Raw genomic sequence first — 17,601 nt, forward strand, 5'->3', positions numbered from 1 at the left:
AATCGGTGTTGCCGGTAACCTACCATCCGTTCCGAATAAATCGCCAAATGACAATAACAACTCCTCCAACGCGACCCTGTCGTCTCCCTGCAAACGCTGTAACTTTCCTCTCAGTTGCGCTGCATCGACGTTTTGGTTATGGCTCGCCTCTAAATCCTCCCTATCGTGGTCATCTTCATCGAGAATCCCCAATGTTGCCCATAACAACCCATTCGATAAGCTAAAATCCGCTCTGTATAAGTTATCTATACTTACAGGAACCCTATAATCTCATTCCACATAACTTGCGTGAGCTAAACTCCTCCGCACAAAACAGTGCGCACTATCTAACTCCTCATTATTCGAGAGTGGCTCTACCATGTACAACGTCTCCTTTAGTAAGTCTGTATTTATCGAAACCCAGACTACCTTCCCTGTACCTCCCGGTATGTTAACCTGATAATCGACCTTTAATGAATGCGTTCGCAGTTTAGCTGCCGTGACCGCGTTAAGTGCGCCTTTGCGACATTCATCCCCGTTTCCCCCACGCAAAACATTGTTCCACTGAGTTCCACTGTTTCTTGCCAAAGATCTATCTTTGCATGATGTCCAGTCCGAGAATCACCGAATACCCCTCACCCGCAAATGGTAACACTTCCACTTGCTCACTAAACTTAGTTCCTGCGGTCACAAATTGAACTATCGTCGTACCAAATGACCCCACTTTATTATTCGCCACCCCACGTAACCTATAACGTGGTGGCTCAAGCCTTCTCCTGCTAACCAGGTCTAGACTAATAACACGTACGTGTGCCTCCGTGTCAACCTGAAACCTCTGTTCCCTCCGGTTCACCAAGCATAAAAAGCAGTATTCCGTGTGTGCACCTAAAAGCGCATTACCTAATTTTACTGGGACCGCCCTCTGACAGTTGAAGCAGAATGAGATATTCAGTGTTCAGCGGAGTGTGCACTGATATGAAACTTCGTGGCAGATTAAAACAATGTTCAGAGCTGAGACTCGAACTTTGGACCTATGCCTTTCGGGGGCAAGTGCTCTACCATCTCAGATACCCGAGCGTGACTCACGCCCCGCCATCACAGCTTCACTTCTGCCAGTATCTCGTTTCCTACCTTCCAAGCTTCACAGAAGCTCTCCTGCGAACCTGGAGAACTAGCACTCCTGGAAGAAAGGATACTGTTGAGGCCTGGCTTGGCCAAAACCTGGGGGATGTTTCCAGAATGAAGTTCTCACTCTGAAGCGGAGCGTGCGCTGATATGAAGCTTTCTCGCAGATTAAAGCAGTGTGCCGGACCGAGACTCGAACACGGGACAAGACAAAGGCAAGTGTTCTATCATCTGAGCTACCCAAGCACAACTCACGCCCCGCCCTCACAGCTTCACTTCTGCAAGTACCTCGTCTCCTACCTTCCAAACTTCACAAAAGCTCTCCTGCGAACCTGCAGAACAAGCACTCCTTGAAGAAAGAATATCGCAGAGAAATGGCTGTTCGCAATACCTTTGCGAAGGTGAAGATGTTATTGAACAAGACTTAACTCAAGGCGTACTAGCACGCAACTGACTGCGAGAAAGCAGCATTATCGCTGACGCTTTGGTTCGATGTTAACTATTGTGAAAACATATAGTCTAGCTTCTGATTTTAATGAGTATGGACGAATATATTACGGCTTAAAAGAGAAGGCATTGTTGCGAACCGACATCTTTAATTGGAAGGCATTTTCTGATTTTGTGCGAGAGTAATAACCCAATAAACCAATTTTTCGATAGCATAATCAATGTTTGTATTGCGTAAATTATTCTATATCTCATCGTTTCACATTTTCAAATATTTGTGTATGCCTACGAGAGGTTTCTTTGGACTGTGGAAGCTCAAACCTGCTAACTTTATACGCTAATTAACTTAAGGACTCTTAAACAAATCCACTTCGGCGGACGGGCTTCCATAGAAATGAGAATTGGACGGTAGTTAACGTAAACTAAGATTCTGACAGATACAGCACGCAGTTCGACGACCGGCAGAGACATCGAGTACAGCTTACAGTCAGCGTGGATTGGCCGATCTGTGGTCTGCCATGCACAATCCCCAGAACATTAGTTATTTATTCATTTCAAAGGTCCGAATTATTTTCTTACAGAGACTGAATGCTCAAGAACTAGTTCCCTGAATCGGTAATAACAATAATAAAATCAAAGCAATAATTAAATGAATAATAATAATAATAAAAGCAGTGCATCGAGGTTACCTTTTGTGTGTGCAATGAAATTTTCAACACAGATCTCCATACAATAACTGGGTTCAGGGTAAAATGATGACAACACTCATGAATCATTACATCTCAGTAAAATTATAACAATTTACCTTTCAGGTGAGAGGAAGTTGCAAGTTTTGTAGCTATTGACACCCAACAGGAGTATCTCAGTTCCTTTGTTTCTTTTTCTCTCTTTTTGCAGCTTCAGAATTTTAAAATATTGTGTCAACCAAACATTAGTGGATCATGAATTTAGAAGAAAAGAGATAAAAGTTTTGTAACTAAGGTAACGCATCACATTGTAAAAAACTGTAACCCTGGCCAAAGCGTTAATTTCGTCAGTAATAGTTTTTTTTTTACGTTTTGAAGCGATATCTTACTCATGAAGCCTTTACGTCTGCTGATTCTGACCGGGGATGCCTACATTACAAATATTTTTCTTCTAGGTTTATTTCCTAACTCCTTGTATATGATGGATTGAGTTATATACAGACGTAATTTAGGTTCATTAAGTCTTCGAGAGGCCGGTGAACGCCGTAGAAATGTACCCTACAGGGGCATGAACAATAATTTACATAATTTAAATTTAATCCACTTATAACACTTTAGTTTAATTATTGTGATATGTTTTCTACAGAAGGTTTCTAAGAATTTACCTTGACAACAACAAAATATTGGCGTCAAATATGGTCATCGCATCTAACCATCACTCCAAACAATACATGCGTTCGATAGCTGGTGCTTCAACTTGGGTATAACATTCTTTAAATTTTCGTGTTATCGCCTGAAACAGTTCTTGCTGCTGTGAGACAGAAAGATACTTTGAAAACTGATCATTTGATTTTTCTTGAACTGCAAAGTGCGCATCTTCTGGGTGATGAGTGAATAGGCTGATGTTTACTGCTTTCGTGACTGATTTCGTCTACTTTTGGCTTGTGTGCCTTGATCTGAGATGATAAATTATTTTACTATACAGGGGATGAAGCAGCAGCCACTAAAACTACTTTTGGAGCCAAAAAACCTTTTTATAATCTCTAAGAAAGTGAATTTCAGGTCATTGTCATGGCTTTCATCACTGTCAACACTCTTGTCACCAGAGGAAATTTATCAAATAACATTCACTAACGCTATTCCTTTGTTACTCTTTTTGGGGGAGACATGCTGGGTGGAGAAAAAGAAAGACGGTGGTTAGCACCACAAACCACACAAGAACACATCTGTGAAGTACAGAAAATTCTATTCGAATAAAAAGTAACATTACATGTACATTCATGGAAAGTAGACTCACAAATACAAACATCTACCACCAATAATAGTAGTATCAAGAAGAACTAAAGCGAGAAATGCACGACACTTCCAGGAGTGACAACAACAATGCATGAAGCATCAATCGTAAATACGCGCTTCTGCGATTCTCGTGTCGTCTGCTGACAATGTAATCAACAATTCATTGGTTAGTTGAGAGAACTACCGCCTCTGAGCTGTAAACTGAGGAAAATATGTGGTTAGCGACAGTCTACACATGTGGTACCTTACAATGATGCCCGCCCTCCAGTAACTTAAACGTAGAAAAAAAAAAAAAAAAAAAAAAAAAATATATATATATATATATATATATATATATATATATATATATATATATATATATTCAGTACTGCCTACGATGATTAGTTCTGTGGTTCCAAAATTTCATGAAACTAACAGAATCAGCTATATAAGCGATGGGAGTTGCACCATCTCATAGACAGACAACTTTCGTGGACGCCCATCATTGTATCGGAATATTGCCGTAAGCGTTCCCGCGTTTGCACATACTTTTCCGGCGTTCTTTGCATCACGTTTCCCCATACCAATGATCTTTACTAACAAATGTTTCTAATAGTAAAGTAAGACACCCGTTAATCTGTTAAATCTGTTACGTTGTTCAGCGTGTCTCATCACAATCTCATTGAGCTAGTGAGTATCCCATGACAGTTGATAACGCAACGTGACGTCCATGCACAGCGTACGTGTTATGAGAATCCCGGGCCTGGCGAATCTCTTATACACAGTGGACGCAGTGACCGGACCCGTCCATCTCCGATACGGCCATAGATCAATCACGTCACAGCTCCGGTTCCCGACAAGAAATGAATTTTGGGGGCCGTACATCACTGCACAGCCATTCCGGCCGACAGTTTGCACTGGTCCTCATCAGCGGTGTACCTTTACCAACCTGCCGGTACGTGATGAACTGTTGTATTGGAAAATCTCAAACCTAACAGAATATGATAGTAATTCACTCTCATGCTGCTAAGGTCACTCGTTAGATGCTAAAATTTATTTCTGACAAACATCCAAGTCCGATTTCTCTACATATGGACTATTGACACATTTTCTACTGATTTAATTGTAAGTTTCTACCAGGCTACATAAACTTCCTCACTTATGAACGCTTCATTAGGTGACGAAGAAACAAATTAACTGGATCTTGTCAAGCCAGAAGACAGAACGTTCGCTCCTAAATATGTATTTTCCTATATTATTTGCTACACGATATCTGCCATGACAGCCGTGCAAGTTAATACGCCATTTCCGGAATTAGGGCAGTTGTGCCGCCACGGATCAAATCCCCGCCCCCCCCCTCCCCCACCTGCGAATCAATGACGTCGGCCGGTGTGTCGCACAGCCTGAATCTCCTTTCTTTGCGTTTTCCCATATGGGACTAGGAGAACGCCGGGCTGGCCACGAGTACCACATAAGTTACATAAATTGCAAATATTTACAAAACCTGCGCACACTTTAACATGGGTAAAGTGCACCGCAACAATTCAGGTACGCATATACCCTTCATGGGATGGGGGCAGCAAGGGGGAGGGGGTGAGTTAGGTTAGGAACGGCACACTCTAAATTAACCATGCATAATCTGTTCATAAGCGTGTCGATCACACACAGATCGGTGACAAAGGCAAAAATAAAGGTGAAGGTTATTTCCTATACTACTGGTATTAAAAATCAAAATTTAGAGAGTCGACTGACTTTCCATGGTAAAATTTGCCTTTCACTGTCGCTGTGTCGTAGGTAAAATCGCTATGGAGGTGTAAAAAAATTAACCAAACTATAAGGAATCATTATGTCTGTTATTGTATATTACTTCGATTTTAGGGCTGAGAGGTACAATAAATAAAAAGAGAGAACTACCGTGGGGTGATTGTGACGCTTAGCATACTGGCTATCTATAGTACAGGGTTATTACAAATGATTGAAGCGATTTCACAGCTCTACAATAACTTTATTATTTGAGATATTTTCACAATGCTTTGCACACACATACAAAAAGTCAAAAAGTTTTTTTAGGCATTCACAAATGTTCGATATGTGCCCCTTTAGTGATTCGGCAGACATCAAGCCGATAATCAAGTTCCTCCCACACTCGGCACAGCATGTCCCCATCAATGAGTTCGAAAGCATCGTTGATGCGAGCTCGCAGTTCTGGCACGTTTCTTGGTAGAGGAGGTTTAAACACTGAATCTTTCACATAACCCCACAGAAAGAAATCGCATGGGGTTAAGTCGGGAGAGCGTGGAGGCCATGACATGAATTGCTGATCATGATCTCCACCACGACCGATCCATCGGTTTTCCAATCTCCTGTTTAAGAAATGCCGAACATCATGATGGAAGTTTTCCGTAAGATTTTCCAAACCGTCGGCTGTGGTACGTTTAGCTCCCTGCTTGCTTTATTCGTCGACTTCCGCGGGCTACGCGTGAAACTTGCCCGCACGCGTTCAACCGTTTCTTCGCTCACTGCAGGCCGACCCGTTGATTTCCCCTTACAGAGGCATCCAGAAGCTTTAAACTGCACATACCATCGCCGAATGGAGTTAGCAGTTGGTGGATCTTTGTTGAACTTCGTCCTGAAGTGTCGTTGCACTGTTATGACTGAATGATGTGAGTGCATTTCAAGCACGACATACGCTTTCTCGGCTCCTGTCGCCATTTTGTCTCACTGCGCTCTCGAGCGCTCTGGCGGCAGAAACCTGAAGTGCGGCTTCAGCCGAACAAAACTTTATGAGTTTTTCTACGTATCTGTAGTGTGTCGTGACCGTGTGTCAATGAATGGAGCTACAGTGAATTTATGAAATCGCTTCAATCATTTATAATAGCCCTGTATATACTGACAACAGAGAAGCACTCTAGGTGAATGAAGGAATGAGATTGTTAAAACGCTCTGCAAGAAAGGAAACTATGAGGAACAAAGAATTTACAGAGACAGATGTTTAGCAGATATGTCAGATAAAATATACACCCGAATGATATGTAAATGAGTACAGATAAATTTTGGACACCGTCTTTTGACGACCAGAATGCTTTTTATCACTGCAGTTTGTACCCGCAACGCAACCATCGTAAACCACGTGACAGAGAAGTGAAGAAAGTGCAACAACAGAAGGCATGCAGTATTTATGGATTACTATCTATTGTGCCTATGGATCGCAACTGCTAAATTTCTGTGGGAATTGGATATACGTTCTCATCTACTTCTGCCCACTGTATCTGTCCATCTCTTCCTGTCCCACACCTCTGTTTATCTCCACTTCCTGGCCCTCTCTTTGCCCATCATCTCCTCATGCCTCACTGCGCCACCTGTCTCCCCACCTTCTCCTCCCTCTTCTCTCCCACCATCTCCTCCTTTCCCCCCTCTCAGCGCATTCCCCACTCGTTCCTATCTGTCCGTTTCAAATGGCTCTGAGCACTATGGGACTCAACTGCTGAGGTCATTAGTCCCCTAGAACTTAGAACTAGTTAAACCTAACTAACCTAAGGACATCACACACATCCATGCCCGAGGCAGGATTCGAACCTGCGACCGTAGCGGTCTCGCGGTTCCAGACTGCAGCGCCAGAACCGCGCGGCCACTTCGGCCGGCTTGTCCGTTTCCTCTTCTCTCTTTCGCTTTCGTTTACTAGTCTAATGTTTAAATATCCTGCTAGCACAGCTGAAACTGACTGCGAGTAAGAGAAAGGAAATGCACATTTCTCGTATTCGTTTTGTGGTGTCACCGCCAGACAATACACTTGCTAGGTGGTAGCTTCAAATCGGCCGCGGTCCATTAGTACATGTCGCACTCGCGTGTCGCCACTGTCAGGATCGCAGATCGAGCGCCACCACACGGCAGGTCTCGAGAGACTGACTAGCACTCGCCCCAGTTGTACGACGACGTTGCTAGCGACTACACTGACGAAGCCTTTCTCTCATTTGCCAAGAGACAGTTAGAATAGCCTTCAGCTAAGTCCATGGCTACGACCTAGCAAGGCGCCATTAGTTACTTCATGAATCTAAAGAGTCTCACTTGTATCATCAAGAATGCTGTATACCAAAGGACGATATAAAAGTTAAGTGTTCTAGTAGCTACGTTCTTTTCTTTATCACATTCATCACGTATCCTGTTCCAGACTTCGCGCCAGTCGGCGTGTGTGTACGTGTGCCCTTTCGGCTACCTGTCTCTGTGGACTGGCTGCCTTGTCAGTCCACTACATTGGCGACGAGTCTCAAAAGGGACTTTAGCGTTCGTATTGTACTAATTTGCTTGTGTCATGGCTTCGCCACATTCTCCAGATGTACTGTCCGAATTTTATCACTTGCAGAATCAGCAGACGCAGGCCTTATTGGATGCCCTTGGACAGCTCGTCCAGGGTCAACATGCGCTGCAAAACGATGCGGCCGCCGCCGCTTCATCGCTACCGCAGCCACACCCCGCAGTTGCACCTCAATTTCGGCCCTACGAGGCGGCCAACGAGACGTGGCCGGAATGGTCCCGACAATTTGGATTTCATCTCGCCGCCTACAGAATTCAAGGTAATGAGCGGCAGCCATTTTTGCTTTCGTGTGTAGGTGTGTCCACCTACCGTGTGATAGTGAAATTGTTTCCCCGACGCGACGTAGCAACTCTGTCATACGAAAAAATTTTGTCTGCTTTAGACGCCTATTTCAAGGAAACAGTAAATGTCGTTGCAAAACGGTGTACGTTCTTTCGTACAAAACGTACGGCCGGTCAGACTAATAGGGAGTGGGTTGCCACTTTGCAAGGACTTACTAGGGAGTGTGCATTTGAATGTGACTGTGGACTCCCTTATTCAGATACTATGGTGCGTGATACAATAGCACAGAACGTTTCTGATGTTCGCATACGGGAACAGATTTTGAAACTCGTCAATCCCTCCCTTCAACAAGTGATAGACATATTAGGTAGGCAAGACACACTTGACTTTGCTCAGGAATCATTTGAAACTTCGCCAGCCGTGTGTCACATTAACCGGCCCGCCGGGCGCGCTGCACGGAACGCTAACCTGCCCTTGCGCACGTCCGCGCAGCCACGTGTCCCGCGCAAGCAAGCCAATGCAGTGAAATCATGCCCGCGGTGTGCAACTAGACATTCACGTGAGAATTGCCCGTCACGCCAAGCTATTTGCTTTTTCTGTAATAAGAAAGGGCATGTTCAAAGTGTTTGCCAGAAAAAGCTCTGATCAGGCACTCACAACCATTCCAGGCCCTTTGCTTCGCGCCGGCATCGAACCAAGGACAATCAGGCTCGTGAACCTTCGCCCATGGACATTCATGTAGTTCATTCTACCCCGTCCAGTGCCACTTTCTCTAACAGTGACAGTGTTCGTCCCACAAAATGTGTGCGTCGACGTCGACGGAAATCCCGTCACGTCGCATGTGATTCTGTACCAGTGTCTGTTCACATTGCACAAAACAGTCGATCTTGTCGTCAGCAGGACAATAAACTTTTTGTAGATTTGGACTTTGCCGGACAAGTGATACCGTTCCAGCTCGATACCGGAACTGCAGTTTCATTGCTGAATCACGCCACGTACAAACAACTGGGCGCACCTCCGTTGCGTGCCGCACATGTTCAGCTCACGAGTTATTCCGGACAGAGTATCCCTGCGTTAGGACAGTGCACTCTTCTTGCAACATACAAGGGACAAACAAAACTTGTCTCTTTTTATGTTCTTCGTTCTTCTTCGGCAGTGAACTTGTTTGGTTTACATTTATTTCAGTTGTTTATCTTGTCTATAGTCAATCAGGTCCTATCAGTGAACCAGACTGTGCCTTCCGCCAGTGTTTCTCGTCTGTGTGAAGAATTTGCTGACATTTTTGCACCGGGCCTTGGTTGCGCTAAGAACTATGCAGCACATGTGGAACTGCAAGTAAACGCGCAACCGAAATTTTTCAGAGCGCGCAATGTTCCCCACGCATTGTGTTCTGAGGTCGCCAATCGCTACGATTTCTTGTATCGGTCCCCTGCTAGGCACGGCGACGCCGATGCGTTGTCCCGTTTGCCTGTTGCTGAGGATACAGCATTCGATTCTTCCGAACTTGCTTGCATGTTCATTGATGCGGAAACCGATGACGTGGTCGAATCGTTTCCGATTGATTTTCGTCGTGTAGCTAAAGCCACAGCTTCTGGCCCTGTCCTTGCTACCGTTTTGCGTTTTGTTGCTACGCAATGGCCCTTGTCGACGTCACGGATCGAGGATCCGCTGGTTCGCCGATTTTTTGCACACAAGGAGAGACTTTTTGTACGACGTGGTGTTTTGTTGTTGCGTTCTGATAATGATAAGTCCCGAGTCGTGGTCCCACGTTCGTTACAGTCATCTGTCTTACGGCTTCTTCACCAAGGACATTGGGGTATAGTGCGAACGAAACAACTTGCTCGTCAGCACTGTACTTGGTTCGGAATCGATGCTGCGATTACGGATATGTGCTCTTCTTGCCTGGCCTGTGCCGAACAACAATCCGCACCACCGCGGAAATTCTTTGCATGGCCAAAAGCCACTTCCCCTTGGCAACGCTTACATATCGATTTTGCTGGTCCATTCTGGAATGCTCGATGGTTGGTTGTGGTCGATGCTTTCAGTAATTTTCCTTTTGTTGTCCGGATGTCTTCCACGACGTCATCTGCCACGATACAAGCGTTATCCGCTATTTTTTGCATTGACGGTCTTCCGCAGACTATTGTTTCCGACAATGGCCCACAATTCATGTCCGCAGAATTTCAGTTATTCTGCAAGGCCAATGGTATTCAACATCTGACGTCTGCGCCGTTTTCGCCACAGTCAAACGGTGCCGCTGAACGATTGGTCCGGACTTTCAAGTCACAGATGTTCAAGTTGAAAGAGTCGCATACTCTGGAGGACGCGTTAATACTCTTTTTGTCCTCGTATCGCTCTCAGCCCCGCGATGGTCGCTCGCCGGCTGAGTTGCTCTATGGTCGTCCTCATCGAACCTTGAGGTCTTTGCCGCATCCGCCGCATCAGGTTCCTGTGCAGCGGCAGACTCCTGCTTTTGCTCCTGGCGACGTTGTCTTGTATCGCAACTATCGAGGTTCACGGCGTTGGCTCGCAGGGCGCATTCTTCGCTGCCTCGGCCGCGCGATGTATTTGGTTTTGGGGCCTCTGGTGAGGTGCGTCGGCATCTAAATCAGCTGCGCCTCTGTCGTCGCCCGGGTTCTGCCGCTCCCCGTCTGCTTTCAGCGAAGGTTCCGTCCAGTCAGCGCCCTGGGGACCCATCTACTGGCTCGCCTGATCCCCAGGTGTTACCGTCGCTGCCTTCCATATTGCCTCATGGCGACATGCCGCCGCCGCCGCCGCCTGTTCTCCCGCCGGCGCCGCCCGCAGTGGACGCTTCGCTGCAGCCGCCCAGCGCCTCCCTGGGTCACGCGCCGCCGATCGCTTCCCGTGACCAGCTGTACTCCGCCAGAGAACTCTTGCCCGCTCCGGACCAGATGTCGTCTTCGCCCGTCGGGTGCCCCGACCACATGAAGGTCGACACTTCGGCCCCTCCTGACTCATTACGGGCGCATACACCGCATGTTGACGTGCACCCTGGACTAGGTTTTCAGGCGTTTCCTAGCTCCCCTCGGACCGAATGGCAGGGTGCGGGTGGCACAGCCTCGTCTGTTGTTAGGCTCCCCACCTCATCGCATACGTCAACATGGGGCCCTCCCCACGGCGGGCGGAAGCCTTATCACACGACCGTCCGCCGATTTGCGGGGGAGGAATGTGGTGTCACCGCCAGACACCACACTTGCTAGGTGGTAGCTTTAAATCGGCCGCGGTCCTTTAGTACATGTCGGACTCGCGTGTCGCCACTGTCAGGATCGCAGATCGAGCGCCACCGCACGGCAGGTCTCGAGAGACTCACTAGCACTCGCCCCAGTTGTACGACGACGTTGCTAGCGACTACACTGACGAAGCCTTTCTCTCATTTGCCGAGAGACAGTTAGAATAGCCTTCAGCTAAGTCCATGGCTACGACCTAGCAAGGCGCCATTAGTTACTTCATGAATCTAAAGAGTCTCACTTGTATCATCAAGAATGCTGTATACCAAAGGACGATATAAAAGTTAAGTGTTCTAGTAGCTACGTTCTTTTCTTTATCACATTCATCACGTATCCTGTTCCAGACTTCGCGCCAGTCGGCGTGTGTGTACGTGTGCCCTTTCGGCTACCCGTCTGTGGACTGGCTGCCTTGTCAGTCCACTTCACGTTTCTAAAAGAAAACCTGTATATTGTTGTTTAAAAATGTATAACCTATGTCCATATGAATGTCTATTAGTGTATCGTGAAAAGCTTGAAGTAAATGTGTCAAAAACGTTTCAAGAATATTACTAGCAATTTTTTCCATTTTTATTAGAATATCGGATAAAAATTTGAAGTAATTCGATGGAAAACTTTTGAGATATTTGCTAGCAATTTTGCCCACTTATATAGTATACAAATATGTGTACACCACATGTATTAAAGTAAGTACCCTATGCCCATTCGAACGTTTATTAGAGTATAGAGAAAAGTTTTAAAATAAATCAGTCAAGAACTTTTCAAGCTTATGGTAACAACGTGAAACATCGACTTGTCTTTGTACGGCGGTATACATTTTAAATGTATATTTGTGTACTATACATGTTAAAATATACTGCCTATTCCGTCCGAATGTGTATTAGAGTATGGTGCAAAAATTTTAAAGTAAATGGGTAAAGACATTTTCTAGATTTTTGCTAATAGCCTTGTCTCCTTACTTAGTGTATATATACACGTTTGTGTACCATATATGTTAAAAAAGTGGCCAATGTCCGTCAGAACGTTTGTTAGAATATTATGTAAAAGTCTGAAGTAAATTGGTGAAGTCATCTTCTACATTTTTGGTAATACCGTTAAACAATGATTTGTCTTTATATAAAAATGAAGACTTTTTGTATGTACTGATAGGTCATAACATCCTGTTTAGCTGCATGATAATGCTCTGATTCACCTTTGTAACGGAATACAGCTGTGTTTCTATGTGGCTTAGATTTGACAAATTCTTGGTAGGTTTCCAGTGGTATGGGGCACCAGATATGTAGGAACAGTTCACGCGCTTACGTTCCATCGGTTACAGATCAGGCGAATCTCGTCGCTAAGGAATCAGCGTGAGTTCACTATCATGCTCCTTAAACCATTGCAACGCGTTTCTAGCCTTGTGACACGGACACGTGGAAGATATGATCCCAGTAGTGGGAGACAGCGGGAATGAAGGGATGCAGGTGGTCCACAATAAAGTCCACGTAGTCTACATATGTTACGGTGCCACCATGTAAGCGCTGGTTAACATCTCCTATACCATAATACTACCCAAAACCGCCTACGTCTGGGTCGCCCTACATGTTTCGAGGAACCAGTTGCCTCGATGACTGCATATTCCCACATAATTATCGGCCCCTTGTAACAAGGAGCGTGATTCGTTAGAACAGGCGCGCGTTCATATTGGTATAAAGTGCAGCCTCTATGATCCAGTGCTTATTACAACTGTAATTGACAGTGTCGTTGAAGCAACGTGAATCACGTAGGAAACGTCTGCCGTGGACCGTATGTTAGCGGATATTCCCATCTGGTGACCGTATCGTCGCTGGAATGAGCCCTCATTCATCTCTCTTCCACTTACGTAATTTTCTCAACGCATCGCGAACCGGCAACTCCACCAGGCCACATTCAGTGTTGCGGTGGGCATTGCTCATGATGTTTTCTCTCAAAATTCCAGCAGCGGCAGCACAATCCTGATCAGCACTGACTTCGCTCTCTCTCTCTATCTGTCTCTCATAAGACTATCTTCGAGTTTTACTGCCGTTGTTAATACTAATCGGTGAAATTAAATCCGTACTAGACTAATCTGGAACCATTCAACTAGACAGGTGCATCAAATTCAACTTTAAAAATAGGTTTTTCATAACGGGAAATAAACCGACGCTTTGCGTCTACAATGGGTGTCGCATGAAAGACGTCATTAGCAATAATTGTTTGGTCTGACTACAGCTACGTATTGGAAGAACGCATTTGCAAATAAGTGCTCAAGCACGAAAGAAAATGCGCCTGGCAACTTTTAGAGAAGATGCCGTGTATAATCCAGTTAAAACTGGCTCATAATTACCTAAGAAAATACAAGTGTATTACAAGGTTAGACTAGGGTGAAGTCTGTCCCTAACACATTTTCGTATATACGTTGACGACCATCTTGACCCGTTAAGGAAATGGGTTGCTTTTAGTTCGCCTTGGTTTAAAAATTGAAAAGTCGGGCGGAACTGAAATTTTTGTTATTCGCTCATAACAAACTAATTATTTGTGATGAGTAACATAAACTCTTAATCTGAGGAAGAACTCTTTGAGCCAAGAATACAGTATGATGTGACAGTGTTTAGAGCAGTCCAACATAATTAGAAGATCGAAAAATGTCATTTAAGACAAGATAACACAACAAATCGAAATTACATAATAGATTTACAACAACAAGATGTACGTGAGAATCTCTTAAAACTTCTTTATATGTGTGACACTGTGGACAGATGTTTAGTAAATAGTTGAGGAAATCAGCTAAAACAATTTTTTACAAAGCAATGTAAGTTCCTCTACAAACCCCTATGTGGGTGTCTGGGCTCTTACCAAAACACAACCACAACGTTACAGGAATCAAGAACGAAGCTTTTAAAACGAGGCTCCTATGACCTGTAACTTGATGTATCAAATTAGATAAAATAAGGTACTGGAAAAGAATTAAAATTCGAACCAATAACGGAGATTATAGAATAATATGAGGAGAAGTGGAGGACAATGTGGAAAAGGTGTCAGAGTAGCAAACGCTATAACAAACCATACACAATATGCTGTAACATATCTTTGAAGATCAGAAAAAGAGGTGGCCCAGATAGAGTCGACCGACAAATAAGGAAAAGGTGTCACGACATCCCTGCAAGTGACGATGTGATGATTTTGGATTTCAACAAGACACGGAAAGGTGTTACCAACTCACTTCACACGAGTATCCTACGAGTTGAAAACCAGTTCCCTGCACAGAATCGCTCTTATGAACTACAAAAGTTGGAACTTAAATAGGGCAACAATTTATTCACAACCGACACAAAAGAGTTACACGTTTGCACCTGTTACTGTCCTTCAAAGTAGTCACCAGCGTTGTGTAGAACCCGGAGCCAGCCATGTGGAAGTTGTAGTATACCGTTAGCAGAGCCTGTTCTGTTGATGGTGTGAATGGATCGAATCTCTGGAACAATTCTGAAACGAACGCTAAGAAGTGGTTCCTTCAATTTCGGAATCAAATCAAAGTCACAAAGGACTTAAGTCCGGGATGTATGGTGGATGGTACAGTACTTCGTAGTCCAATCGACCGAACACAGCAGCCATGGCTTGCGCTGTATGCGCCCGCGCATTGTCGTGCAAAATGATGGGTGGGTTGCGCAGAAAGTGTCGCCGCTTTTTCCGCGAGGCTTTCTTTTCGAGCATCACCTGCGACCAGCTTTGCGGAAGAAGCTGCGACCCTTTCTGCGCAACCCAACCATCATTCTTCACGACAATGCGCGTGCGCATACAGCGCCAGTTGAGGCTGCTCTGTTCGGTCGATGGCCCTGGGAAGTACTGTACCATCCAAAATACTCCCCGGGCATAAGTCCTTGTGCCTTTGATTTGATTCCGAAGATGAAGGAACCATTTCTTGGCATTCGATTCAGAACTGTTCCTGGGATTTGACAGGCAGTACACCGCTCCATTCGCACCATCAACAGAACAGGTTCTGCTGACGGTATACTACGCCTTCCACATCGCTGGCAACTGTTTATACACAACGCTGGTGACTACTTTGAAGGACAGAAGGACAGTAACAGGTGAAAACATGTAACTCTTTTGTATTGGTTTTGAATAAATACACTCCTGGAAATTGAAATAAGAACACCGTGAATTCATTGTCCCAGGAAGGGGAAACTTTATTGACACATTCCTGGGGTCAGATACATCACATGATCACACTGACAGAACCACAGGCACATAGACACAGGCAACAGAGCATGCACAATGTCGGCACTAGTACAGTGTATATCCACCTTTCGCAGCAATGCAAGCTGCTATGCTCCCATGGAGACGATCGTAGAGATGCTGGATGTAGTCCTGTGGAACGGATTGCCATGCCATTTCCACCTGGCGCCTCAGTTGGACCAGCGTTCGTGCTGGACGTGCAGACCGCGTGAGACGACGCTTCATCCAGTCCCAAACATGCTCAATGGGGGACAGATCCGGAGATCTTGCTGGCCAGGGTAGTTGACTTACACCTTCTAGAGCACGTTGGGTGGCACGGGATACATGCGGACGTGCATTGTCCTGTTGGAACAGCAAGTTCCCTTGCCGGTCTAGGAATGGTAGAACGATGGGTTCGATGACGGTTAGGATGTACCGTGCACTATTCAGTGTCCCCTCGACGATCACCAGTGGTATACGGCCAGTGTAGGAGATCGCTCCCCACACCATGATGCCGGGTGTTGGCCCTGTGTGCCTCGGTCGTATGCAGTCCTGATTGTGGCACTCACCTGCACGGCGCCAAACACGCATACGACCATCATTGGCACCAAGGCAGAAGCGACTCTCATCGCTGAAGACGACACGTCTCCATTCGTCCCTCCATTCACGCCTGTCGCGACACCACTGGAGGCGGGCTGCACGATGTTGGGGCGTGAGCGGAAGACGGCCTAACGGTGTGCGGGACCGTAGCCCAGCTTCATGGAGACGGTTGCGAATGGTCCTCGCCGATACCCCAGGAGCAACAGTGTCCCTAATTTGCTGGGAAGTGGCGGTGCGGTCCCCTACGGCACTGCGTAGGATCCTACGGTCTTGGCGTGCATCCGTGCGTCGCTGCGGTCCGGTCCCAGGTCGACGGGCACGTGCACCTTCCGCCGACCACTGGCGACAACATCGATGTACTGTGGAGACCTCACGCCCCACGTGTTGAGCAATTCGGCGGTACGTCCACCCGGCCTCCCGCATGCCCACTATACGCCCTCGCTCAAAGTCCGTCAACTGCACATACGGTTCACGTACACGCTGTCGCGGCATGCTACCAGTGTTAAAGACTGCGATGGAGCTCCGTATGCCACGGCAAACTGGCTGACACTGATGGCGGCGGTGCACAAATGCTGCGCAGCTAGCGCCATTCCACGGCCAACACCGCGGTTCCTGGCGTGTCCGCTGTGCCGTGCGTGTGATCATTGCTTGTACAGCCCTCTCGCAGTGTCCGGAGCAAGTATGGTGGGTCTGACACACCGGTGTCAATGTGTTCTTTTTTCCATTTCCAGGAGTGTAGTTGCCACGATTTAGGTTCCAATAAGTGAACCTAAAATTAGCTGCTTATTTTACGCTCATTCTGTAACAGCGTTTCTCACTCTATGCCGCTGTTCATTCAGCTGTGGCAGCGCACACACGGGCTAGATTAGCCACACCTGATAATAGCCCGCAGTCGCGGTGCCAGCGAGTTCACTGACGCGGGTAACGGCTTCATTGTGCAGCCGACCGAAAATGTTCGACGGTGACTGTCACAGAGGCGATGTACAGGCGCAGTCAGCTACGTTACATAGCTCTGGAAACGTTTGACAGCGGAGTAAGCGATGCATAGTAGTCTGCTGACGGATATCAGCCAACACGAGCAGAATTCAGACAGGAGTGAGACAAGGTGGCTACCACTCCCCGATGTTATTCAATCTGTACATTAAGGAAGTAGCAAAGGAAACTAGGGAAAAATTTGGAGACAGGATTAATGTTCAGGGAATGGAAGTAGAAGCTTCGAGGTTTCTCGATGACATCGTAATTCTGTCAGAAACGACGAAGGACCTGGAAGAATAGTTGAGCAGAACGCATAGAGGTTACCACAAGAAATATCGATATAAGTTAGACATTTGTAATGAAGCGAACGCGAACAGAAACATGTTATGCTGACAGAATTACATTAGAAAATGAGAAACTGGAAGTAACTGACGAGATCTTTACATGGTGGAAAGTAAATGAC

This window comes from Schistocerca nitens, chromosome 1 (assembly GCF_023898315.1).
Source record: "Schistocerca nitens isolate TAMUIC-IGC-003100 chromosome 1, iqSchNite1.1, whole genome shotgun sequence".
Classification (NCBI taxonomy): Eukaryota; Metazoa; Arthropoda; class Insecta; order Orthoptera; family Acrididae; genus Schistocerca; species Schistocerca nitens.